The sequence below is a fragment of the Pseudorca crassidens genome, chromosome 5 (assembly GCF_039906515.1).
Source record: "Pseudorca crassidens isolate mPseCra1 chromosome 5, mPseCra1.hap1, whole genome shotgun sequence".
Lineage (NCBI taxonomy): Eukaryota > Metazoa > Chordata > Mammalia > Artiodactyla > Delphinidae > Pseudorca > Pseudorca crassidens.
In genome coordinates this window covers 54,921,896-54,948,634 of record NC_090300.1, presented here as the reverse complement: position 1 = coordinate 54,948,634, position 26,739 = coordinate 54,921,896, and the positions used below count along the sequence as shown (strand labels likewise).

The 26,739-nt window shown below is 41.9% G+C and overlaps 1 protein-coding gene across 9 annotated transcripts in view; it reads left to right on the top strand.

Moving 5' to 3' along the window:
* The window catches only part of PLD1 (phospholipase D1), a 203,633-nt gene that overhangs the window by 44,189 nt on the left and 132,705 nt on the right, over nucleotides 1-26,739 (top strand). For 2 of the 9 annotated variants that reach the window (XM_067738031.1, XM_067738032.1), the window contains exon 2: nucleotides 4,693-4,840. The exons of 6 other annotated variants lie outside the window; for them this stretch is intronic. The gene's annotated coding sequence lies outside the window, so the exon portion shown is untranslated. Of the gene's footprint in view, nucleotides 1-4,692; nucleotides 4,841-6,424; nucleotides 6,612-26,739 lie in introns of those variants that run through there. One more of the 9 variants, XM_067738034.1, reaches the window with a different exon arrangement.

Here is a 26,739-nt window from a genome sequence, read left to right as displayed (position 1 = left end):
AAAGTTTTCTTCCCCCACAAGGATATTAGGTGAGTCATGTATAGCCACATTCTCATTATCATGTAAAAGGAAACACACATTATATGAGAAGAGGCCACAGTAACCTGTGAACAGATCAGATTTTTGAAAAAAAATATCTAGCCAACCACGAGATAAAACTTGCTTTAATGATATAATTTTGTGTAAATTTGAAGCAATCTAAAAGAGTGTCCTTGTGTCCCTTCAGTTTTTTGTTATCAAGAAGTTAAAAAATAAATGTTACCTTTTGCTGCGTTAGAATAGATGTCAGAGCAATTTGTAGTAGTTAAGAAAATGACCCTGTAAGAGAATCAAAATAAAACAAAAAAGATAAAATATAGATATGAGCCATGACAGATGTGGCAGAACAGGGAATGGATGTGAAGACAATAAACCACGTTGTCGTTCACAGAGCCCTGGCAACACGGCTCTGACACATTAAATAATGAACGCCTGTCGGTGGGCACAGCCAGGAGAGAACAGAGAGCGCATTGTTTCAGCCTGTTTATCTAATTTCAAACTAATGGCTTAACTATAGGCTTCTGTTCTGATTATAGCCAAAGGAAAATCAAACAGCTGGAATACTGTAAGTCCTGTAATTCACCCCGTTTAAGAATCAGAACTAAATAAGAGAATTTTGAGCAAAGCATCCAAATAAATTGTTAGTCCTCCCTGCAAACGGAAGCCTGAAGAGAAGAAGGATCTACTCGTCAGGTTCTGCACTCACTCTTCTGTCCTCTCCTCATCAGGTTCTAGCTAATGTGATATGTGGGCTCGGCCGGTCGTCATCGTCGCCTCTTCTGTGCTCAGGACTATGGCTCGGCTCCATAGAAGGGTGTGTGGGGGGGTGGCAGATGCCAGGTTCCACGCCTGGGACTGGCCCGGGGAGTGGTGTCTTCTCGGACAGCGGCTTCTCTGAGGTTTCAGGCAGGTTGGCGTCACCTGCCTTTTCCTACTCTGGGTCTTTGTGATGAGCTAGTGAGCTGATACCTATGAAAGCACTTTGTTGACACAAATGAAGGGGTTCTGTGGTTGGTGGAGGAAAGAACACAAATCAGAAGTCCTGGGTTTGAATCCAGGTCATCTCATACTCCGTCTCCCCTTTTCTGTATTCCTTTATTTAAGTGTCTTCCTGTGTTTTTCTCCCCCCTCCCCTTAAATCAGATGTTCTTTGGTTTTTTGTGTGTGTGCATGGACCCCCTTTGGCATTCTAGTGACGCTAATGAATCCCTTTTCAGAATAATGTTTAATGCATTAAGTTAAATGCATAAATTTAAACGAATAAAATTAGAGGTTCTAGCTATTTTTGCCGTAAACATCTTTGCCGTAAAGCAGTCTCATTGCACAACTAATTGGTCGTAAGGCAATTTTGCCGTCAAAGATAAAATAACTAGGCGACAGTTTGGTTTCGACTACGTTATAGCAACTTGATAGAAAATACGGTGAAAAGAAAACTTACTGAAGTGTGAAATAAAAGAGTGTAAAGCCAGACTGCATACTATACCAGAAAATAGCATAACAGTTTGCAAATCGTTCAATGAGTACAGTCATCCCTCTATGCCATCAGAGCAAGTTTACCAAACTATGACAAATATAAAAGAGGCAGCTAGTAATACATGACAGTCTAAGCATTAGTTACCAGCTCTTTAGCTCATTTAGATACAACAGCTTGTTTTGTAATGCCATCTTTACCAAGTTTGTCACGCAGTATTAGAAGTTGGAGGCAAAGGAAGAATCAAGCTTCTCATCTCCTAGAAAGAAATTGGTTACATGGTTCTTGATAAGTTTTATGAAAATGGTGAAATTTTTTTGCTCTTTGATAGTGGAGAACATGATGTAGACAAAATTTTTGTATTTGGCATAGAAACTGGCTTAGATGATTTGGTGGAATACAAGGACTGTCATGGAACATATAAATGCAGTCCAGATATGTACTACTTTACATATACGTGTATATACGTGACATAGGTAAATAGCAGCATCCCTTGTCTGTTCGGTTTACTTCCAGGGAAATCTGAAGAGCCTTACAGCAGACTTTTTTTTAAACCATGAAGAACTTATGTTCAACACGAGATCCTGAATCCTTAATGACTGACTTTGAGAAAGGACGTATCATTGCTTTCACTAAGAAGATATTTTAAAAATTTTGTTATTAGTTTTTCATGTTTTGTTATGTCCTTTTTAATGTCCCTATTTTAGTTTCATTATTTCATCTTTTACGGCAAAATTGTCTTATGGCCAATTAGCTGTGCAGCAGAACTGCTTGCAGTAAAGATTCTTACAGCGAAAATATCAGACATGAAAATTAGTATGCATAGGGTTACCAAGGAAACCGATTAAACTGATATACAGTTATACCAAAAAAGTAATAATATAATAATATCCACCCCTTATTAACACACTACCTACCAAGAGCTAGTGGCAGATTTAATAACTACTGTAATTTTGGGGTAGTAATGAGCGGAAACGATACTTTGAGATACTTGCAATACTGTACTGTGATATGAAGATGTCTTTGATTTCTACTTGTGACAAGTCAAGTTACACCTAATTTTACCGTGAATTATTGCCTACATTTGTAATTGAAGGGGATGCTAAATTTCAGTTAAAGGTGAGTAAAAAGTAAAACAAAAAATTTCCCGGGCTTCCCTGGTGGCGCAGTGGTTGAGAGTCCACCTGCCGATGCAGGGGACACGGGTTCATGCCCCGGTCCGGGAAGATCCCACATGCCACGGAGCGGCTGGGCCCGTGAGCCGTGGCCGCTGAGCCTGCGCATCCGGAGCCTGTGCTCCGCAACGCGAGAGGCCACAACAGTGAGAGGCCCGCGTACCGCAAAAAAAAAAAAAAAAAAAAATTTCCCTACCCATGTCCTGAATTCTCTCTGAAATCCTCAGATACCTCTTGCCTTGAAACTTCACCCTTTCCTCTTACGCTGTGTGCCCCACTGCTGCCCTCCAGCTGCTGTCACCCTAGATGTGTGCCTCCCGTCCATGCAGGGGACAGGAGCACCAGACCTGTATCTCCTGCAGCCCACTGCACATCCACCCTGGACGACCCACAGGACTTTGCACTCGGCCTTGGTCTCCAAAAGCCAACTCCTCGGCTTGTCTATCCCACCCCTGCTCCTCCCGCCAGCCTGCTCTTCCTCCTGTGTTCCCTGTTCTGTTGGTAGCATTAACAACTTCCACGTGGCTCAGGCCCCAGACCTAGCTTGAGCAAGTAAGTGAGCGCTGCTGTGGCCAGGGTTACCGCCCTAGCCTCCTTGATAATGTTTATGGAAGTGTAGACTTGTACATTTTAAAGCGCTGGTCTGCCCTTTTCTTTACCTGCAACGTCTTCTAAATTCCTGCGTACCCTACAGGGCTTAGTTCCTTCTTACTTCTCTTTCCAACATGTACACACTGTGGTTTAAAATGTCTTGGTCATGTCTCTTTACCTCCATGATGTGATATCAGAGGACTCCCGCCTCCCTCACAAAGTTTTCTTCTGTTGGTCCCCCAGCCTCACCAAGCTCCCTATGGTCCCTCCAGCGGCCCACTCCTCACTTCCCCCTTTTCCTTGGCAGACAGAGTGAGTGCCTTCTGCCTGGGGATTCCTTACCTGCCTCATGGCCTCCAGGTCTCAGTTCTGCGGCTGCTTGGCTGGACAGCCTTTCCCAGCTTGTGCCGTTATGAGGACTGTCCATAGAGCAGTTCTTGTCCAACCAACTCCTGCTCCCTTGCATTTGAGCAGAGTCTGGCAGGGTTTCACCAGTGGTGTGCACCCGGGAGGACAGCATTATCAAAGTATGCGGTTAGCGGCGCTGACTTCAGAGCCAAATGACCTGGGTTCTAATCCCAGCTCCGCCACTAGCTGTTGGCAAGATACCCTTTAGATGCCTCAGTTTTCTCATCTGTGAAACTGGCATAATTATGGATTTGTGTGATATAAATGAATTAATCTCCTGAAGCCCTTTAGAACCATGCCTGGCTTATACTGAGAGCTTAAATATCAGCTATTGTTATTAGTTTTAGTTTCAGTAATGTGGCTTGGGCTCGTTTAAAAGTCACATCCTACTATACTTTTATTTTTGCTGGAGTTTTATTAAAGACTGCTGTGTAATTCGAAACCCAATATTTAACTCTTCTTCATCTCCATTGAGGTTGATATCAGAACGTTGATTTTAGCAGAAATAATTTATGTGAGACAAAAGGAAATACTTTTTGAAAGAAAGGTAGGAGGACTCCTGGGGATACAGCCTCTTAACAGAATGATGGAGACACGGTCCCACCAGCAGTTAGCTAGTTGAGTTGGGGATTTATCCATGGTTCTTCCATTTCAGAGATTATGTTGATCTCACAGGAATTTTTCTTGCAGCCCTTTGGGTAGAACAGAGATCAATATTATTTATCAGAGGATTTCTCTGGGAATGCATATCATCATATATGCTTGCAAACCAATCCACATAAAAAGATGGTTTTGAATGTAATTACTTTTTTTTTGCATGAGTGTTTTCATATCCTCTATAAGTATTGTGCTCTGAGGGAAGAAACTTTTCATGATTCCTACCACACATTGTTTGTGACATTAATGTGCTCTTATAACTGATCCTTTTCTTCCCTTTTTCTTTCAACATTGAAGCAGTATTTCCCCTGAGGTTTAACTGTTTCAGCCTTTTCTATGTTTTGCCACCAGGTGGGGCACTGGCTCCTTTATAAGGCATGGGCCAGGGCTTGAGGCTGGTTTTCTCACTGAGGTGGCTGTCTTGCCCTGTCATTCTGAAGTGACCCCTGGAGAAACTGTTCAGCCCTGACCCTGGGAGTGCGTAGAAGAGGCCAGCAGGGTGAGTGTTAGATCTGAGGGAGTTTCAGGGCTTTTCATGCCTGATCTTGTTGAGCTAATATGCTAATGACTTCTGTTTCATAGGTTTTGAGTAACTTGAATTTTACCGGAAATACATGTAAATCTACTTGGCAACAAGTGAATCAAGTTTTCCTCGGAATATTTTTTGTTTGTTTGTTTGTTTGTTTTTTGCGGTACGCGGGCCTCTCACTGTTGTGGCATCTCCCGTTGCGGAGCACAGGCTCCAGACGCGCAGGCTCAGCGGCCATGGCTCACGGGCCTAGCCACTCCGCGGCATGTGGGATCTTCCCAGACCGGGGCACGAACCCGTGTCCCCTGCATCGGCAGGCGGACTCTCAACCACTGCGCCACCAGGGAAGCCCCTTCCTCGGAATATTTGGTCCCATCTTTATGGCTCAGAAGAAACATTAAATTTGGTAACCTTGACCATTATGTTAAATAGGTCTTATTTAAATAAGATAGAAATCATGGAAACAAGAATTAAAACTGCTCTTGGCATTGAAAATTAGGGGAAGATTGTGTATAACTGTGAACACTTCATGTTAAAAAGCAGGGCATGGATTTTTATTCTTTTTTTTTTTTTTTTTTTTTTGCGGTACGCGGGCCTCTCACTGTTGTGGCCTCTCCCGCTGCGGAGCACAGGCTCCGGACGCGCAGGCTCAGAGGCCATGGCTCACGCGCCCAGCCGCTCCGCGGCATGTGGGATCTTCCCGGACCGGGGCACGAACCCGTGTCCCCTGCATCGGCAGGCGGACTCTCAACCACTGCGCCACCAGGGAAGCCCGGATTTTTATTCTTAAGCGATATACTGGAACATTATTTTTTTAAGATATAAATGCTTTAAATTATAAATTACATTTTTCTAGAATGAAAAATAAATTTCTTACTTTGAAACCATTGTGAGTCATAAGTCCCAGTTTAAACTATAAAAAACTACAAAACCACCAAAAAACTTTTTTATTTTATAATATAACCTAACTGTAGATGGTGAATTTGAATTATGAGTGATTTTCACAGTTACAGACACTAAGTTAGAATCAGAAGTTAGATAATGCTTTCATAAGTTTTCCTCTTGAACCTAATTGTTAGACTTTAGTGATTAATGAGGTTTTATCCTTATTTAATGTATTTTAAAAATCTAGAAATAGTGGTAGTATGTGCCTTTGGTTCTCAGAAGCAATAACTTCATGTGGTCCCTCTTAGACAATGTGAAATTATAGTGCTATATGTTCCATCACCACCACCACCAATTTAGGCAACAATATAAAACTCATTTCATGGCACTAGTGGAGGGCAGACTGTATTCCTCTTGTTTAAAATGAATGAGTCACTTTAATACAGCATCTGAGGGGCAAGAAGGGAATGAGAGTGCTCTTTGTTTCAGCTGGTGTGTTACAGTTTTCTTGGGTAGCAAGTACAAAGATGAAGCCTGAAGCCTTAGCTCATTCTGTATGTGAGTTTTATTTCTCACAGCAGCCCAGTGTCTATTTAACATATGGGAGTGGTTTCAAGTTCATTACTAAAGCTTATAGGCTAAAGTGCTTTGTGGGCTTGGCTATGACTTAAGTGGCCTTTGGGGAGTTGGCCAAAAACGGGGCTTGGGAACACACTGCTTTCCCCGTGTCTGTGGATTCTCGGGGTATTCAGTTTTTTCTTCCCCTGTCGGCTATCAGCTGCTTTGGAGATTAGTTTCATAGTAAGGATTCTTTCTTTCAAGCAATATGAAGCGACTACTTTCACAGGGGCACCAGGTTAGTAAATAAGGTTTTGAACTTTCTGCTGCATGTGTCAGATTTTCTTTCTGTCCTCCCGGGGCGATGACATGACAGTCAGCATAGCATTTGTGCTGTTGCTGCGTTCTTTTAGAAAATAATGTGAGTTCGTCGATCCCACGGAGGTCTGGGGGTTATGGTTCTCCTTGTAATGTATGCATTGCTGGACAATATTAAATGCAGGTGGAAGCCAAGAAGAAATGACATTTATGTGTTGGATGTGCAGTCTAGAGGTTTGTACCTGTTCACATGCATTTTCAATTCCTTTTTCAGAATTCCTTTCTTTGTGTCTTCCCATTATATTTTCTAGGAATAACTATGATTTTATACATGGTTGATTTTACTTTGTGGAACGGGAGACAGCAGTGTGTAGTGCCCCAGCCAGTGGTGTCGTCCTTCACACCCTCTGCGTGCTTGCCTGATGCATTGTTTTCTCTGGGGCCTACCGCTTATAGTTACAAGGAACCAGAATATGATTTTAATTTTCTTTTTGAAAAGTCTGACATTTTCCTAGAATGCCTCAGAAAACACCTGCATAGCAGTTGACGTGGGCAGAGTGTAGATGGATCAAGCTGGACTGAATCTCTTCCTTAGTGATCACTGTTTTTATTCTTAAGTGATTCCTCTAGGAATAAATATGACTGTCGAAACGGTGTGCCTTGTAAGACAATGAAAGGATCGCTAACAGTATTGAAATGAAATTAAGTCAATAGAGCGAAGTATCAGGAGAATATCTTCCTTAACTTCATTAACTTAGACATCTAGAGAGCGATATTACCTTTGTTTACTTGTCACCAAAGCAATCCAGCATGAAGTTGTTTCACAAGAGTACGTAGTTTGATTTGATGGTGTTTTCAAGTTTGCAACACTTTATGAAATATATTGGCTTTTATGTTACTTTATGTATGCTTTAGTTTGAGGTAAGCGCTGGTGGGTTTTTTTTTAATAAATGTATTTGTTTGTTTTTGGCTGCATTGGGGTCTTTGTTGCTGTGCGTGGGCCTTCTCTAGTTGCGGTGCATGGGCTTCTCATTGCGGTGGCTTCTCTTGTTGTGGATCACGGGCTCTAGGCGCGTGGGCTTCAGTAGTTGTGGCTCGCAGGCTCAGTAGTCGTGGTTCACGGGCTGTAGAGCGCAGGCTCAGTATTTGTGACGCACGGGCTTAGTTGCTCCGCGGCATGTGGGATCTTCCCAGACCAGGGCTCGAACCTGTGTCCCCTGCTCTGGCAGGCGGATTCTTAACCACTGTGCCACCAGGGAAGTCCCAGTATGGGTGTTTTAAAATATGCTATTATGCTTCTGTTATTGCCATTTGAGTCTCCTCTTTTTTCCCCCGCTGGGAAATACAGTGTTTCAGAAAGGGTCTGTTCTCTCAGGTTCTCCTGTGTTTAAAAATATAAAATTGAGGGAGAAGGGAGACAGAAGTAGGTACTTAAAGAAATCTTTGAGGTGATTTGCTAAAGTTTAAAGATCCCAGTCCTATCTCTGCTGAGGCTGAAGTTGCAAAGTTATGGCTGCATGCTATCTCAGGATTGCAAAGTTGACTGTACTTTATCCCCCTCAAGACACAATTGTACAGCTGTATTATTACCCCTGCCTCTGCAGATATTTTCTTCAACAGTAAATTCAAAAAAAAAAAGAGCAGAGATTGCTATGACTTGCTTAATATATGCTAGTACTGCATATGTGGTATTATTAATTATTAAATGCTATTAACTTAAAATTTTAAAGAAGACTTCTGTAAATCTGATTGTAGCTCCTCAATGATTTAAAGGACTGTGTTAAGACATTTTACTTGTTGATTACCTGTTTGCTCTTAGCTGGCATGGATAAGTCTTAAAAAGCTCACGTAAAGCTCATTTAGATCTGGTAAGTCTCAGTTTCTGTGTTCCCAAGTGCTTCGCAGCCTTTTCTTCTACAGATGATAACAGAACAGTACTGATTAGAAACAGAAATAAACAATGTGGCAAAGGCTAGAGTAAGAGGGGAAACTCCTTAAAAACCAGATTTTAGGGTTTTCCCAAAGGATATTCATTACAATAAGCTTCCTCCAAACATGAGGGGAAAAAAAAAGACTGTACAATAGAGTGCTCAAAATCTGTAATTTGGGATGGAGGCAAATCTTATTCCTGATTCCAGGCTTGGCACACACATTGCAGTTTTGTTCTCATCTTGCCAGACTGGTTTAGTTTTGTGACATCTCTGCTTTTTGGCTAAAATCAAGTAGAGACGGACATTTTTCCCGTTCCATATCAGGTTAAGCTTTGAGCCGATTAATTTTTATCCAACATGCTTTCTTGTTAACAGTCAAAAGTACCCTTGATGCCTCATAAATCTCAGATGGTTATGAACGTAGTTGATGATCCATTATTTCAACATGCATTGGCCCACACTCGAAACATCAGGAAGGTTAAATGTCAGTAGAAGGTAAGGACTTAGAGGAAAGAAATGAATAACCAGGAGGAATCATGATGTCAGGAGTGGGTTTTCTGACTGCTGAACCTTTATGATAAATGTTCACCTGTTGTCTGGTTCCATTCACACCCCAGATCACTCTCATTTCCTGCCCACCGTCTTCATCTTCGAGGTGCCTGTTTGGGGAGCTGTCGGTTCTTGATTTGCAGTTTCTGGCCTTGTCAGAGTCATCTTGTACAGCCACCCCTGCCTTTTTCATGCCTGACCCGCTGAGTTCTTGCTCCTAACCCTGCTCACTGAAGGTGCCGATGTGCAGGGGTCTTGTGTTTACATATCAGAAAGTGGGGCAGAAAGCAAGGGAGACTGTGATGCCGCCCACCGCAGAAATGAACTATTTTAATAATGACAGTGCATACTAACTTCCCAGAGGGATTGCAAAGGCTGAGGACAGATTCTACTCCCAGGGCTGATCTGACCATAGACTTCCCCAGTTCCTTGGTTCCTTCTGAAGAAGCCAATTTAAGTTTGCCCTTCTGGCATTTCTGGGGTTGAAGATATTAGTACCTGTGGCAGGAGTAGTAGAGGGAGTGGTAATAGTAATAATAACAACTAACACGCAAAAAGCATTTCCTAAAGGCAGTCTCTGGTCTAAGCCTCTCATGTAATCCTCACAACAACCCTAAGGGGTCAATTGTCTTTATTATCCCCATTTTACAGTTGATGAAACTGTCCCAGGGAAGTTACATAATTTGTCCCAAGTCATAGCAGCTAGTCAGCAGTAATAGTATTGTGCCTCAGAGGAGTGCTGTGGTGGGGAGAAAATGGTACGAGGAGTTGATGTCTTTGGGAAATATAATCCAGTCTTTATTATTAATGAGAAGCAACCACGTAAATACTGATATCTGTGCTGCGCTTCCTACTCAAAGATGCTTCTGTTGACCCACTGTCAACCAGTAAGGCATGTCCTTTGTGTCCTTTTCCTACTGGGTGTTTGTGTGGGTGAGCTTGTACTCTGCTTTCTCACATGTCCTGCTGGGGACCAGTGGCAAGAACCAGTGACCAGTGGCAGGATGTAGAGCTTACTCGTGGTCAGTAACTGAGATCAGTGGTGACCAGTCCACGTGGCAAATAAGCCCACAGTTGAAAACTGTCTTTTAACTACACAAGCTAATCTTGGAACTTTTGAGACTTTTTAATGCTAAAATGATAAAACCACTAAGGCTCGAACTTGGACCTTTTGATTGTTTAGCTTTAATTTGGCCTGTATGAGTGTCCTCTTCCTTCCTGCCCAGTATGATTTCCTGCTGATAATCAAAGCTCTGATTATTTTGTCAGTCCTGAAGGCTTACTGAGGCTTAGTGGAGAACCAGGAGTATGAGACACGTATTTCCTTTAAAAACATAAATGTGCATTTGAAAATGTGGGGCAAATAACTTACTCTAGATTGGGCCAAAACGTAAACATGTGACAAATTAGGTTGGAACCTTTAAAAATATGTAAAAATACAGTCCATAGGTTAAGGAGTTATATTTTAAAAAAAGAAAGAAAGAAAGAAATCAAACGGTTTTATTATTTGGATGGGGAAGCACTTTCTCTTCCTAAAACCAATAGAGGAAATCACAAAAGGAATAGGGCAATAGATTGGAAGTTTCCAGGTAGGAGTGCAAAAGCTTTAACTACAGAAATACTCATTGAAGTGTTATTTATTGCCATGAAAAGTTGGAAATAATCAAAATATACAATAAAAGAAAACTGCATAATGGATCATTATGCAACTACTACCGTTTTACTTAAGAAAAACTGTAATTGGAGGAAATGGTGATGATAGATATTTAAGATAAAACACTGGATAGTAAACTATTTGTGCATCACGTACTTGGTTATGTTTAAAATATACCTGCCCTGGGGCTTCCCTGGTGGTGCAGTGGTTAAAAATCTGCCTGCCAATGCAGGGGACACGGGTTCAAACCTTGGTCCCGGAAGATCCCACATGCCGCGGAGCAACAAAGCCCGTGTGCCACAACTACTGAGCCTGAGAGCCACAACTACTGAGCCCATGTGCCTAGAGCCCGTGCTCCGCAACAAGAGAAGCCACTGCAATGAGAAGCCCGCGCGCGGGGAAGAAGAGTAGCCCCCACTCGCCGCAACTAGAGAAAGCCCGTGCACAGCAACAAAGACCCAACGTAGCCAAAAATAAATAAATAAAATAAATAAATTAAAATAAAATAAAAGGTACCTGTCTCTGTATGTGTTATGCTTAGGGAGAGAACAGAATGGATGATCACCTTAAGTTAATTGGGATTTAGGGATTATTTTAAAGGTGGGAATTTCTGGCAGTTTTAATTTTCTCCTTATACTTTTCTGCATATTAATATTTAAAAATATGATTCTCTTATATTTGAAAACATAAAAACTATTCATGGAGAGAGAAAAATAAAAGCAAGATATACAAAAATTTAATAGTAAGTTAACATCACCCATAATCTATTTAAGGTGGTAACTCTAAGAATGCTTTTAATTTCCTCAGATAGTTTGTAAACTTAAGGTTTCCTTTAAGAAGAATTTATTATTTTTATAATAAAAATTAAAATAGATTCGGAGTGACAGGTTAGCGTTAAGGAAGATCAGTCTTTATAAAGGAGAGGATATTTTTACTTTGGAGAGCAATTATTTTGCTGCATTTTTGCATTATTTTAGGAAAGTGCCTTTTGATTTTTAGGCACCAGGTTTAAAATCTTAATCAGACATTATAGCTGATTAAATTATAAGATATATAGTTTATTTAATAAGGGATGTGGGAAGATGCTCACTTAAATACTTGAAACAACAATCCAGGAAAGACACTTTCATGGATTTCCAGTGTGTCCAGATGTTTTGATAACTCTTCATTGGTCCAAGGGCAGTTGCTGATGTTTAGAATGGGACAGGTCAACACAGTGAGATGGTCCTTGGAAGATATGATTTGACTGGAATAATGAAGGTGGAAGAGAACCTTGGAATAGTTGACTTCCTTCTTCCTCCTCCTCCTTTTACAGATGAGGTCCCCAAAGCCCAGAATGATTGAGTCCCCAAGGTCACAAGGTTCTAGTCGACTTGACTGGAGTCTTTTGGGGCCTTTTGAGGTCTTTTGATTCCCCTATTGCTGCTGGTTTTAGTATTACATTCTGTCCACTTACAAACATTTTAGTAATGAGGAATGAAATTATTTTTCCATTTTTCCTGGGTTGGTAAAAATCAGAAGCTAATACCATTCAGCACTTACCTGATGACATTGGAGAAAGAAGCTGACGGCTCATTATGGCTTCCAAGGAAAACTTCCCAGCTTCACAGGCGTGGTCTTTATTCTCATCATTGTTGTTCGAACATTTTGTTCTTGGGTAAAGGCTTACTTAACGCACATCTGGTTTCCATGTTTGTTCTGAAAGACAGCAGCCACAAGGAGTGACTAGAGATCACTGGATACTGAACCCTGGGAATTATTTTTTGTTTTTTTTTATTTTTTATTTTTTTGCGGTACGCGGGCCTCTCACTGTTGTGGCCTCTCCCATTGCAGAGCACAAGCTCTGGAAGCGCAGGCGAGGGAATTATTTTTTAACAACTTTATTGTTATTGTATAATTTACACATCACAAAGTTAACCCCTTCAAAGCATACAATTCTGTATTCTTTAGCGTATTTACAGAGTTGTGTAACCATCACCATAATCTAATTTTAGAACATTTTTGGTACCTCCTAAAGGAGACCTTGTACCCACTCTCCCTACTCCCCTCTCTTCCTTACCCAGCCCTAGGCAACCACTGTTCTAACTTCCTGGCTCTAGATTTGCCCATTCTGAACATTGAGTGAAATCATACACTGGATGAGAAAGCTAGAAATTTTAATTTGATGCTCAAAGACCACTTAGACGAACATGACCTGGTTACTCTGTGGGCCCTTTCTTCTCAACAGTGTCTTGAACTGTGAGATTGAGACCAAATGAACTCAGTGTTGTCACCTGTTTACTAGATTAAGTGGCTTATTTTTGTTTTCTGGAGTCCCTGTATTCAAGATTCAAATAAAAAATATTCAGTATTCAAATTTTAAAAATATATGGGAGTACATATCCATTAATATGAGATTTTTGTAGGCTGTGCTGCAAAATTGTTAGGTTAGACCACAGCTTATTAGATGGGACCTTGAGTGACTTACTTGACTTTTCTAAGACTCAATTTCCTTATCTGTAAAATGAGGATCCTAATACTAGTACTTACCTTTTAGGGTTCTAATGAGTATTAAATGAAATAATGTATATATAACACCTCCCACAGTGCCTGATGCATGAGTGTTAAGTGAATGTTACCTATTGTTATTAGTGTCATTTATAATAAACTGTAGGAGTTATTTTATTTCATTCTCTCTGACTTCATCTATCTACTACTGAGGATTTGAGTTGGCTTGCAAGAATATTTACATACCATTAAACACACACACACACACAGAGGAATAAAACAAAAGCAGGGATGATAAAGTTAGTAGAAGGACAGTATCAGAGGAAATAATAATAACAGTAGTAATGAGAGCTAACATTTATATAGCGGGTTATGAATGGACATTTCTTCAGTGTCCTTCCTAGTGAGCTGAGGGAATATTGCCAGATCAGAAATGGGCAGAGACACTGAAATGAAGCCCCAGGCTGGGACCTGGGAGGGACCTTGGTGGTCTCTGGTCCACCTTCATACCCCGTGCATGAGGCAGAGCCAGAGATGACAGCTTGGTGTTGGAACTCACAGTGTGAAGGTGAGTTCACCATCTCACAACATGGATAGTCACTATTTATTAAGCACTTACCATGAGCTAAGCTAGAATTAGAACCCAAAGTGAATCCAAAACTATATAATTATGAAGTAAACTTGTCTACTCCAGGCAACCAGTTTCTCTGTAAATAGTTCTTTTTTAAAGAATGGCCTTATATACATTAAACTGAAGTGTACACTCTCGTAGGCACCCCCCTTTCCCATTCACATAGTACCTTCTACTCAGATTTAGATAACATTTGCAACATGGACAATGTAGTTGAATCTCAAAGTTCATAGTAAACGTAATACCCGTGTTCGTAAATGTTGATAAGAAGACACAGTCCAAAGTTATGCTTCTGTTTTAATCTGGCATCTTAGCAGTTTTTCATAGAGTACGGTTAAAGGTTATTTCCTAAAGCATGGATAGAGGGTTAATTTAAGAAGGAGTATGTAACTGGCGCAAGAAGGGAGCTGGCGTACATCTGAAGGAAAGAATGTGGATCTCAGCAAGGCTTTGCTGTCATTTGTAAAACTGGTCTGCCCCTTAAATGGAATCATTTGGGGCCGAACAAAAACATTCTACATGGAGTAGGTCAGGCGCTGGTACTTCCTCTTGCTGCCTCAGTTCGAATCTGTCAGTCTTCATCCAAACCTCATCTTTACCTCCCATGTGAATTGCTACAATATTAGACACCCCAGGGAATCCGTCCCCTCCTCCCTTCACTTTCTGCCAGTTTCATGGTTTTGTGCTAGCTTTTCCCTAGCCGGTGGAGCCCTAGCTCGTGGAGGCCAAGGGGGCCACCTCTGCTCAGAGTGGTCCCCTGAGGTCTGGCCTGGGTTTGGAGGAGGAAGACGCAGGCGTGGTATTCTAAAGCTGAAGTGGACACAGGGTGCAGCCTCTGAGACCAAAAAGGAGGCTCTTCTGGCAAGTGCTGACGCGGCACCGTCCAGGCGCTGACGGAGCACTTCCTGTTTTAGGAAGCTCTCCATTCACCAGGGCTCTTTCACTCCTAGAGAGCTCAAAATGTTAGAAAGTTCTCCTTTATGCTGATGTGACATGGGCCCATCTAGAATATCCATCCCTGTGTTGCAGCTCTGTCCGCTGGAACCACAGAGGAAACATCTACTTACACCCACAGGTCTTGATACGTTCAAAAGGCTTCTCATTTTTGTGCAGCCTAAAAATTCCAGCTTATTTCAACCATTCCTCGTAATATCATGTTTTTCAGACTTCTCCAGCCTGGTCCCTGTTCTCTGAGTATCCATGGTTTGCCTTTGTTTTTCTATGGCCCTCAGACTGAATACAGTTCTCCAGGTGTAGTCTGACCAGCAGCTGGGATTATTGGCTGCTTTGCTGGGTACTGCTCTTCTGATGATGTATCCTAAGAGTGCATCGGTTCTTAAAAAATAATGTTAACATGTGCCATTTTGGGGGGACAGTCACTCTTTTCAAGGCAACGTGCCAAAGTGCCTTATATATGTGATGTTATTTAATCTTCACAGCTGTACTGAGGTCAGTATTACTACTGTATTTCCTTGATTCTAAGACACTGTTAATGGCAAGATACACCATCAATTAAATTTCAGCTTTTCAGGGAGAAGTAGAGGAAGGAAAATGCCATCATATTAAACGGAGACATAAAACGCAATAGTCCTGCCCGTTTCAGAAAAGTTAAAATGCGTGTTGGGGGAGGGGGGACAGAAAGCACATCTTAGAATCAAGGAAATATATCTTCATTCTGCAGATGCGGAGCCCAAGCTTAAGGATTTGAGTGACTTGCTACGGTCTGTAGAAGGGAGAACCGGTTCAGACCCAGCTCTGCTGACTTCGGTGTATGCTCCCACCATTCTTGCTACTCCCTCCTAAGGAGCCCTAAAGTGAAGTTGGTTCATCCCCAATCCCTGGGGCTTTTTCACAAAACGGCTGCCCATCCGGGTCATCCCAGCCTGCACTTGGGAGTGTTTAAACCTAAATGCAGATGTCTGCATTTGTCCTCGGCAGTGAACTGCTTTCCATACGTCCGTACTTTTAGAGTGTGGTTACCAGATCAAAGACTATAAGTCTTTTGTGACTCTACAAACATATTACTAAATTATGCCCCAAAGTGGTGTATTCATTAACAATGCCACCAGCTATGAGGTTGGTTTCCACAGTTGTAGCTGGTTTTCAATATAGTCCATCACTGGCCTCATTGAGAATGGGAATTTGGGTCTGTTGTGGGAAACTTATGTGTATATTTGATTCTCTCGTGGGACTCCTCAGGCCCCTGAGCCCCCATCGTAGGCTGACTCAGGCCCCTTCAGTGGTTCTTTGTAGTTAATATGTGCCTTCCTGTTTCCATGGCCTCTGGACTTAACTCTGAGTCAGAATCCTTGGGGGCCGCACAGCCCTAAACTTTGCTGTCTTCCTGCTTGCCCTCTGGCTCTGAGCATACCCAAGTCCTCCCCTTGCCTTTATTGTAATACCCTGGGTTATTTGATGCAGCCTGTAGAAAATCTCTGAATCCCAAGGACGATTTATGATGGTAACAGAATTAATGGGTTGAGAATTAAAAGCAGTTCTTGTTTTAGATGCATTGTGGTGAAAGCAAGCCTTCTAGGAGGTATCTGGATGATTAATTAGCAAGAAATCCATTCTAATTGTTCTAGTTCTCCCTAGGGAGGACGTAGAAAGTGTCAAGAATATATAGTTGAAGGCTTTAAGGAGAAGAACCTGCCTAGTAGATTTCAAATGGCTAAAAGGATAGAAATGAAGAAGAGAATGGATTTCCATGTGTGTGCGGGGCAGTCTCTTAGCTCTGGGAAGCACAGAATTGCGACTGGAAAAGAATGTAATTTATTTTTTATTTTAAAAGTGGGAATAAAGAAAAAGGTCAACTGTACGTCTCACTTCCCACTACGATAACTTTTACTTATATGCATAGCTTTTATATGTGGAGTTATTGGGGTTTTATAACTCCGTTTAAATGGGTAAGAAATAGTGAGCAAAAATTAAGTCCTTCAGATGCTTCTTTAGATTCTGCTTCATAGCACAACATAACTCATATCTCTTGTGAGAGGACAGTTGCTGTCCTGCACTTCTTGGCTAAAAATGTAGGCCACTTTCTGACTAGAAATGTAGGTATGTGATTTTAAAAGAAAACCATAAACCATATTGAAATAGCTCAAAGTTAAATCAAGTTTACACTCAAATTTAAGTTGACTTCGGTGTTGGGTTCAAAAAATGTGTTAACATTCAAAAGGATAAAGTTGCCTTGTTAAGCAGTGACTCCTGGATTGTGAACGAAGGTGGTGATGTACAAGTCTTGAGCTTATCAGTCCATAACACAGCTCTACCCTTCACCTCATGAGAGATTCAGTATTGGCCAAAGACTTAATGTATTTTTATTTGCTACGTGCTTCTAAAGACACAGGTTTGGAGATTTTAGAAGGCGTGGAACTATAGTTACACTCCCTATAGATTCAGCCATTGTCTCTATCATCAACTCCCTAGGCATCTTTATAGGTCCTTTATAAATATCTGTATGCCATTATCTAGGTGAATTAAGGTCCCGACACAGCCATAGCAAGCTGGTTTTGTTCTCCCCGACTATAACATTTCTGTTGTATTTTCCTTCTCAGAGCTTCTTTCCTCCTGCCATATAACGTGTGTCATGTTGGAGCTAGTCTAAACCAGTGCCTTTCAAACTGAGATGTCTCTGAATCACCCAGGTATCTTGTTAAAACACAGATTCTGTTTCTGGGATACGGCTAAGATTCTGCATTCCCAGAAAGTTTCAGGGTGATGTCTATGGTCAACGGACCACCTTTTGAGTAACAAGGATCCCAAGGTTTTTACAGTCAATACTCCCAGGAAGACAGGTGGTGGGAAAAAGCAAGCAATAAAACAAACATTAAATTGGAGGAGCCTCATATGTTCATTAATGACTGTGATTACTTTGGCCGGTGCCCCGTTGAGTTCAGAGGGGCAGTAGTGCGTAAGTGCACATTGATTAAGAGCTCTGGGCCCTGCAGTCCTCTGTCTGCCACTCAGCAGTTGAGTCACGTGGGCACATTACTAATCTCTCTAAACCTCAGTTTCTGAATTCGTGACATGCAGATAATATGAAAATCTACTTCATAGGGTTATTGTGATGATTAAATGATATAATGCATATGAAGTACTTACTTAATAAGTGCTTGCTAAATGTTATCTATTCGTAGTGATAACTCAGAAAGCATTTCTTGAACATCTACCATATGCCTGGCATGTAGGTGTGTAAAAATTCAAAGACAACTCTTTAATTTCAACAGAGATTGAATTGGGTTTTTTGGGAGTCTCCAAAGTTGAGATTAGATCTAAAACTGGCTCTGAGGCCAGTACTCTTCCTGCCTAATTCTGTGCCTAATTCACTGGCTGTTTCTTATGTTGGATAACCATATTAAAGCTAACCTGGTTTCAGACAACTTTAAGTAAGTGAAACCCGTGTGCCGAGTCACAGTGGATTCAACATGTTTTAACTTAAAACCAGAAGTGAGTTATGTTTGGTTCCTTGGGTTTGAGCGAGTTATCTCTGAGGATAAAAACTGAAGGATAGGTTTCTGTTTTGTTTTGTATCAGCCGGATTGTTTTGCTTGGTTAGGTGAAACTGAGATCAGAGACTGGGCATAGTTAATTTCTATTCTGGTGGATCATATTCTGAGCATACACCTGCCTTCCACTTTGGTATCTACCTTTTGAAGTGATTTCAAAAGGATTCTGTCTTTGCACGAACTAACTTGTTTCTCTAAGAGACTAAAAAAATTACACCCTGCTTCTTTCCCAACAAGCACCCAGCACAAACGCATGTGTGCTTATGAGGTGCTGGGTATTGCCACTTTTCATCTATCTTTTGTACCTTTCTTTCGAACCCTGTCTTGAAAAGGAAATCATCACTGACCCAGAATTTGTCTTTTCTTTATCTAATTGTTTCTCTAGATGTTGAAACTTGCATGCTTTTTCTGAGCTTATAATAGTTCTCTTTGTGATACATACTTTTGTAATTTCTTAGCAAGATACTCATTTGGCAGAAACTTCCCAATGAGACTGTTGTGTTTGTGAAAACATAATAATCTCACTGAGCAGAGTCTTCTGGTAGTGAAAACAGTGCAATTAAAGCAATATTCAAGGTGGGAATTGACAGATTGCTTTCTCTAAGTGTTTTGACGATGTCTTTTCCTCCCCTGGTCTTTTTGGTTGTAAGTAGTAGTTTGTCTATTTTTGTTATATGTAACAGAAATAAATGTAAAAATGACTTTGCTGCTTATTATTCCTCTATAGGATCAAGAAAAATTACCTGCTCTTCCTTTGAGTATCGATATATTTTTTTGAGTATTGATATCTGTTGATTGATATAGTAAGCAACTATATCAACAGTAAGCAACTCTGCTTACTATTCCTATGTCTTGGCAGATTTTTTAAAAAGTAGCTTCATTGGGATATAATTTACAAACCATAATTTTCAGCCCTTTAAAGTGTACAATTTAAAAGTTTTTAATATTCACAGTGTTGTTTTTGTAGATTCTTACCAGTAGATTTTTCTTTTCTCTTTCTACTGTGTGTGTCAACCCCCCTCCATATTACCATACTTTTAATGAATTTGGTTAGTACTGACAGTTTGGGGCAGATATATGTACAGTAACAAGGAACTTTTAGAAACTACTAACTTAAGGTACTTCCTGATTACTTTGTGGCTTTTTATTAACTTTATATTAGTGCCGTTTTAACGATGAATTGATCATCTGTGAACTATGCCCTTGCGTCATTAGGCATAGCCTGTTTCTCATCCCTCCTATCCTTCCTTCCCCTAACCCTCACCCTCCACGCACATCCAGTTTAGCTTGTTTACCTTAAATATTACGTTGTTTCTCAAATGTGGCAGAACTGAACTCTGATGGTTCCACGAAGGCATTACTTTATGTACCTGAGACTCATCTGGAAATCATTGTTGTCTGCAGTAACTTTATAAAGAGAGCAGAGCCAGTATTCCATTTAGCCCAGTATCTTTTTTATTTGCGAAACCACCATTGGTTATCTGGGTAATAAAAAAAATAACCATCGAAAGTGATGTCACTTATCCTACAAAATCCCATTTTGGGCAGCCCCAAATTATTGTCATTGAATACTTTTTAGCTGCAGGCCTCCAGCATCGAGAGTGGGGAGTGAGAGGTGGTGGATGAGGACTTTGAGATAAAGTCTAAATGCCTTAACATCACCTGCCCTTAACCCTATGCCCAGCTACACTTCACCTTTTTTCATTTCCTCAAACCTGCCATGGTTATGGAGATAAAATATAGTGGCTAGACTGAAGAGATATTTAGAATTTGACAGGACTTATTAATTGGTTGGATGTAGAGAGTTAGGGAAGGAGAATTGCTGAGGATGAGTTCCAGGATTCAGTTTATGCAGCTGGGTAGATGATGTTCCCAATTCATGCAGGAAGGAAACACAGGACAAGAAGATGTTTTGGGATTTGGAAGATGATGAATTCTATTTTGAGAATATTAAGTTCACCTAAAAGGGAAGTTCATAGGGAGCTGGGTATATAGATCTGAAGCTTAGTAAGAAGAATAAGGCTGGAAAGAGTTACTGAGAGCCCAGTAGATACTAGTGACTGGGAATCCAGAGATGGCCCCTGCCTTCAGGGAGCTCTCAGTCTTCCAGGGGAGACAGAGGGCAAGTGGAAAGGAATGTACTCAATGGTGGTATCAGCTGGGAGCCATAGCAACACCAAGGAAAGGAAACAGCAGCATGTATTATAACCATTAGAATGAATGAGATTACCCTGAGAGGTGAGTAGAGTCAGAAAGGAAGTTCCTAGGATCCTGAAAAACACTAGCATGTAAATGCTGAGCAGAAGAAGAACAGCCTGAAAGAAGATTCCATCTCAGTGGTGAGAGAGAGAGGAGGAAATCTAGAGGAGTGTGGGAACATGAAAGCCAGGAGAAGAGACTCGTAAGAAGAAGAGAGTCAAGCAATGAAAGGTTAGGTGACATAAGAGTGTGGAGGGGCCCTTTGGGTTGCACAAAATGCAGGCAGTTAAGAACTTTGCTGAAGGCTAGCAGAGTGTAGCAGTGGAAGCCCGTTGCAGTGGGTTGAAGAATGAGTGAAGAGTGAAGAAACGTAAGAAGCAAGTAGACACCTTTCCTAAGAAGTTGGCCTTGAAAAGGGAGTGAGAGATGGCGGGTAGCCCAGCTGAGGTTGGCGTCCATAAACACTAGTCCGTGCATTTGGACGCTTTTTCCACACCCAGGTTTAGAAAACTTGGGGTAGGGGCCAAGAAAGCAGATAGATGGATTGACCTGGACTGGGCCTTGCCAGGTGACTACAACAGGACAATGGGGTAAGTGAGTAGAGCTTTTCAGTGAGAGAGGAGTTAGGGTGATGGGTCATGTGCCCTCAGCTGGATGAATGGGTGTGAGGCCTGGGAGGGGCTGAGGGGTTGCTAACAGCCTGTGGGAGATGCAGTAGTCGCTGGGTATCAAAGGTGTTCTTGGATAAGAAGTGCCTTCACTGCTGTCCCACCAGATAGGATGGTGATTTCCTGGCTTTAATGATGAGTGGATCACAGGACAGGTCTGCAGCCATTTGAACACGAACCCTAAATCTGAGATGTTCTGCTCGTTTGGCAGGAGGATATGGTGCCTAAATCATTTATGTTGATTCATCCCACCAAAGGAAGATAAAAGTGGTATCTGTGTTGTTCTGGCTATATTAACTTCGTTTTCTAGATTTACTTCTTTTGTTAAAATTGGTCAGAATTCATTTCTGTTCCTTCTAGTAAGTAGTTTGGTTAAGCGCAAGGCGAGCAGACTAGTTTCCAGATAATCAGGTTTCAATGAGGAACGTTTGTATAGTCTTGTGTACATCTGACTATGAAGACGGTAGCTCACAGGGAATGGAGAAAGCCGGGAATGTGAAGTTCAAGGATCATAATTTGAATCTCAGATCTACCACTTACACAGTATGACCCTCATCAGACCTCTTACTCATTTTGGATCATTGCTTCTTCAGCTGAAAAGAGGGTTAAAAATAATACCGTTTGCCCTGCAAGATTAGGAAGATCAAATAAGATATATATGTGGAAAATACTTTGTAATCTGGAAAGCTTTATGCACATGTTATTATCTGTTTTGCCCATACCGTGAGCTATTCCAAGTCTTATATTGATTCATTGCTCATTTGGTCCACAGACAGTTAGTTACTCAGAGCCCAGTAGATACTAGGAACTGTGGACCTTGAGATGGCCTCTCCCTTCAGGGAATTGAGAGTCTTCTAGAGGAGACAGAGGCCAAGTGGAAAAGAATGTTCTCAATGGACTCACCTAGATGCTGTAGAAGCACTCAGGAGAGGCATCTGAACCAGCCTGCAAGGTCAAGGAGGCTTCCTGGAGGAGGTGGCACCTGGGACAAAGAATGAATGACAAGAGTTAATCAGGCAAAGAAAGAAATTGGAGGACGGTAAACTCCAGAGGGAGCAGTCTGTTGGAAGGCTGAGATGTCAGAGAGCATGAAGCATGTTTGGTTCAGTCTAGCTGAGCAGGGCAATATAAATCCTTCAAAAGCTTGACTCAAGTCACAGGGAGAGAGAAGTGAGAAGTTGAGTGGAACATACATGTAACTGAGATGCTTGAGAATATTTTAAGTGGCAATAGGAAAAACCCACAGAAGCAGGAGAGGTTAAGGGAGTTGATTAATGGAGGGATGAGAGGAGAGTTGGAAGGAAGCACAGGTGGGAGACAGGAGAGGTGGGAGGAGGGGCGCTCTTCTGGGATTTTGGTGGGGAAGGAGGTAAACACACAGGGTGAGGTGGGGCGGAACGAGAGTGTTCTTTTCACAGTGAAGTAAAATACGTGAGGTCATTTTGTTTCCCCAGCGCCTATTTTGGTGCTCAGCACACTGCAGTTGCTCCATAAATACCCACTGAGTGAATTACATCATCCCGAGCCGCTTGAGAAACCCGCAGAGCAGCACGCCGGGAAGGCAGGATGGCTGGCCAGTCCGGCTGGCACGCGCTGCCTCTCTCCAGTTCACCGAAATTGGGCGGCCTGTCTTTCAATCTGCCATTTCTTGTTAGCATTGATGCAATCCATGTGCTTCTGACCATCAGGGGTGTCACAGAGTCAGGTGTCAGTAGAACAGCTCTGTCCCTTTGTGACATTCATGGGAGTGGCAGTTTCTTGAGTGAGGACCAAACTAGTTCTTTTCCTGTGAGGCCGGCAGCCGGTCCACACCTACTGAGCAGAGTCCGCCTGCAGCTGAGACAATAGTGGTTTATCCTGCCTGTCAGGTCGTACTCCTTACACACTTCGACGTGGTTCAGAGCTGCATTGTAAGGAACGAATCTGCCCTGGAAACAGACTTGTGTGAGCATGCAGGGCATGAAGGAGGCCTGAGTTCTAGTCTCATCTCTGCTTCCTCTGTGGGATCCTGGGCCTCTCCTTCTCAGTGCATCAGAGGAGGTGGAACCAAATGATTACCTAGATCTTCACGTGTACTAGATGTCACTGACCAGGTTTTGTATCCATCGGTTTCATCAGTCTAAAGATTGTATCCTCATTTCTTACCCAGTGTCTGTTATCAAATACATGTGGCATACAGGTTTATTGAATTGGATTGCATTAGCTTCTGTTTTTTCTCAGACACACACACACACACACACACACACTCACTTATGCACACCCAGAGTAAAATAGTGCCCACTGATGGTGCAGTTCACTATGTTCATTTAATTCATTTCTGCTCAACAAATGCTAAAGATATGAGACAGATCAGACTTGACTTCTTTCAGAGATAGCAAGGAGCTTAAAGCCACGGAAATAGAGAAGTCAGAAGAATTAGGAGGCTGTATCCAGGCCCAGGGAAGAAGAAGGGCTGTGATCACATAGTGAAACTAGCCATGGGGCTGTGATTAGAGAGGCTGGACACAAGTGTAACACATTGTCAGTCTGGGTTCCCAAGGAGCTCACAGCTCAGTAAGAGTGAAAGAAATGCAAACAGATAACTTCACTTTAGCGAAAAAATGCTGGGTTTGTATGATGGAGACCAAAGGAATGACAAATACACGGAGTTTTCTACTCCCACAGTTTGTCTGGCATTGCATAACCATGTCTGTTACTAGGTTTTACATTTTTAATTCACTTGGCTAGAGTGTCAGTGTTTGGTGATTGACATGCCTTTCTTATTAACGATACTAATAGTAACAGTAATATTTATAATGTTGACTGTATTAAGTATCTTACTTTGTGTCAGATACTGGGTTAATTACTTTACATGCACTATTCTACCATCCTATTAAGTAAGATTAGCCCTGTTTTACAGATGAGAAAACTGAGGCTCAGAGAGACTCAAGCAATGTAAGTAAAGCAATGTAGTTACAAGACTAATAAGGGGGACTTCCCTGATGGTCCAGTGGTTAAGACTCCACGCTTCCAATGCAGGAGGCCCGGGTTCAATCCCTGCTCAGGGAACTAGATCCCACATGCCACAACTAAGAGCCTGCATGCCGCAACTAAAGATCCCACGTGTCTCAGCGTGCCACAACTGCGACCCAGCGTGGCCAAATAAGTAAATATTTTTTTAAAAAAGAAAGACTAATGAAGAGCAGAACCAGGATCAAGGGCCCATGTTCTTAACCCAGGTGGGCACTCAGGGTCTGTACCTTGGTTGCAGGTAAGCCAAAGGAGTGAGTGAGGATAGATTGGAGGCTGAAGATGGGGATCTTGTGACAGGGTGAACCCCATGGATTCAAAGTTCTCACCTAACTTTTAACTGACTAGCATTTTTCACTCAGCAAAGAGTTTAGAGTGCTTACAGTGTACATCTGTGGGAATGATCCAGCTTCCCGTCCCCAGTATCACAGAAGAAATGAGGCTCCTAACCCTCTGAGATGCAAGTGCTGCCAAACACTTAGAAACCAAGTACTGGGAAGCTGAGTCAAGAGAGGTGGCTACCTCTGTCTTCTGGGGATGGGTGGGGAGAGCCAGGAGAGTTTTAGTCAAAGGCAATGTGGAAGGTCTCCTCAGGCAGAGAAGTGGGGGAGGTGGGTATTTAAATGACAGGAGAAGATGCATGGGTGGGAGGAGGGCCAAGGCCACATGTACAGGTTTGTGCATAATTATAAATCAGACACCCATATGACCACTACTCGGGTCAAGAAACAGACCCGTGCCAGCCACGCCAGAAGCTGCTTCCACATGCCCCGTCTCAGTGCCAACCCCCTGATTCCCAGAGCAATCGCTATCTTTGTGTTTCTTCATAGTTTTATCACCTGAGTGTCATCCCTAGACAGTAAAGTTTAGTCGTGCCTATTTTATTATTTTTCTATTTCATATGTATTTTGAGCCACCTTTAATCTACAGATTCTCTTGCATCCTTTTCCTTATAATTTTTTTGTTGAAGACCCCAGGGCTTTTGACTTGGAGAGTTGCCCACAATCTGGATTTTGCTGATTGCAACCTCATGGTACAGTTCAGTGTGTCCCTCTGCCTTCTGCGTGTCCTGTAAATTGGGTTGGGTCCAGAGGTCTTCTGATCAGAGGAAAATAAGTTGGGTCCAGAGGTCTTCTGATCAGATGAGGCCTCAATCCCTAGGACCTGTTAGACTAGGCAGGAGTGAATGAATGGAACTGGAGTAGGAGGTTGGGCTGTAAAGGCATTTTGAGGTCAGATCACAAAGGGCCTTGAATGCTGTAATAGTGAGCTTGAGCTGTGGTGTGTGTTTGTTTAGGTGGAAGGGAGTGAGGAGACTCGAGGAGGCCAACTTTGTAGGTTTTTGAGTCAAGGAACAACAAGTACCCTTTCCAGCCACATATCTATATAGGAATGACTGTTGGTCATGACGTTAAAAAGGTGAACTAATGAGTGTGAAATCTTGAAATAATATGCAGATGGTTGGTTATCATTTTCTGTAATACTATGATATAAGGTTGCTAAGAATTTCCTATAAATGCTTTGTGAGTGAAACTATGTAATAGAGAATAGTAAGTTCATAATATACATACTTTTTCGAGGAGCATTATAAATATTATAAGACTAGGTCTAGGGAGAAACATGGATCTTAAGTCAAGAAGTGTAAAAGGAACAAATCTGAGAAAGTTGTCTGTTGAAAGAGAGGGAGATATTACCTATTCTGCTTAAGAAATCTTAATTTCTTAAGATTCTTAAGTATTTCTAAAAGAAATACTCTTTTTTCAAATGGCTTATCAAAAACTGCTACCACCAGTAGAATTTAAACAGGGCAATGGACTCACAAGTATTATTTCTTAGAGTCTCGAGGAACTTCTTGACTTCATTATTCACCTTGTTTTACTTTTTAAAAGTAAGAAGGCCAGTTTATAATAGCAACTCACATGTACATAGCGCGACTTTGGGCCAGATGTTATTTTTAGCATTTTATATGTTGACTGATTTAATCCTCAGAACAATCCGGTGTGGTAGGCATTACGACTCTCCCCATTTTCTAGACTGGAAAAGTGAAGCACTGAGTGGGTAAGTTACTCATGTAGGTTTACACAGCTGGTAAGTGGTAGAATGGAGATTCAAACTCAGGTAGTCATATGAGTCCACGACACTGTCTCAGCTAGAATCCGGGTGGTAGCTGGGCCAGTGACTCAGGTGTTTTCCTAATAGGAAGACTCCTCCATATCTGTTTTCAGTCTGAAATACCTGTTCTCTTGTCATTTCGCTGGGACTCATGTTTGAGCCCTGGCCCACTGCGCACTGTCGCTGAATGACCGGGCACAGCGCCTGTGTTCTCTTGAGTCTCAGTTCACTCACCTCTGCTGTGGAGATGAAAGTAATGCCTCCTGGGGACTTCCCTGGTGGTCCAGCAGTTAAGACTCCGCACACCCAACGCAGGGGGCCCGTGTTCTATCCCTGGTCAGGGAACTAGATCCCGCATGC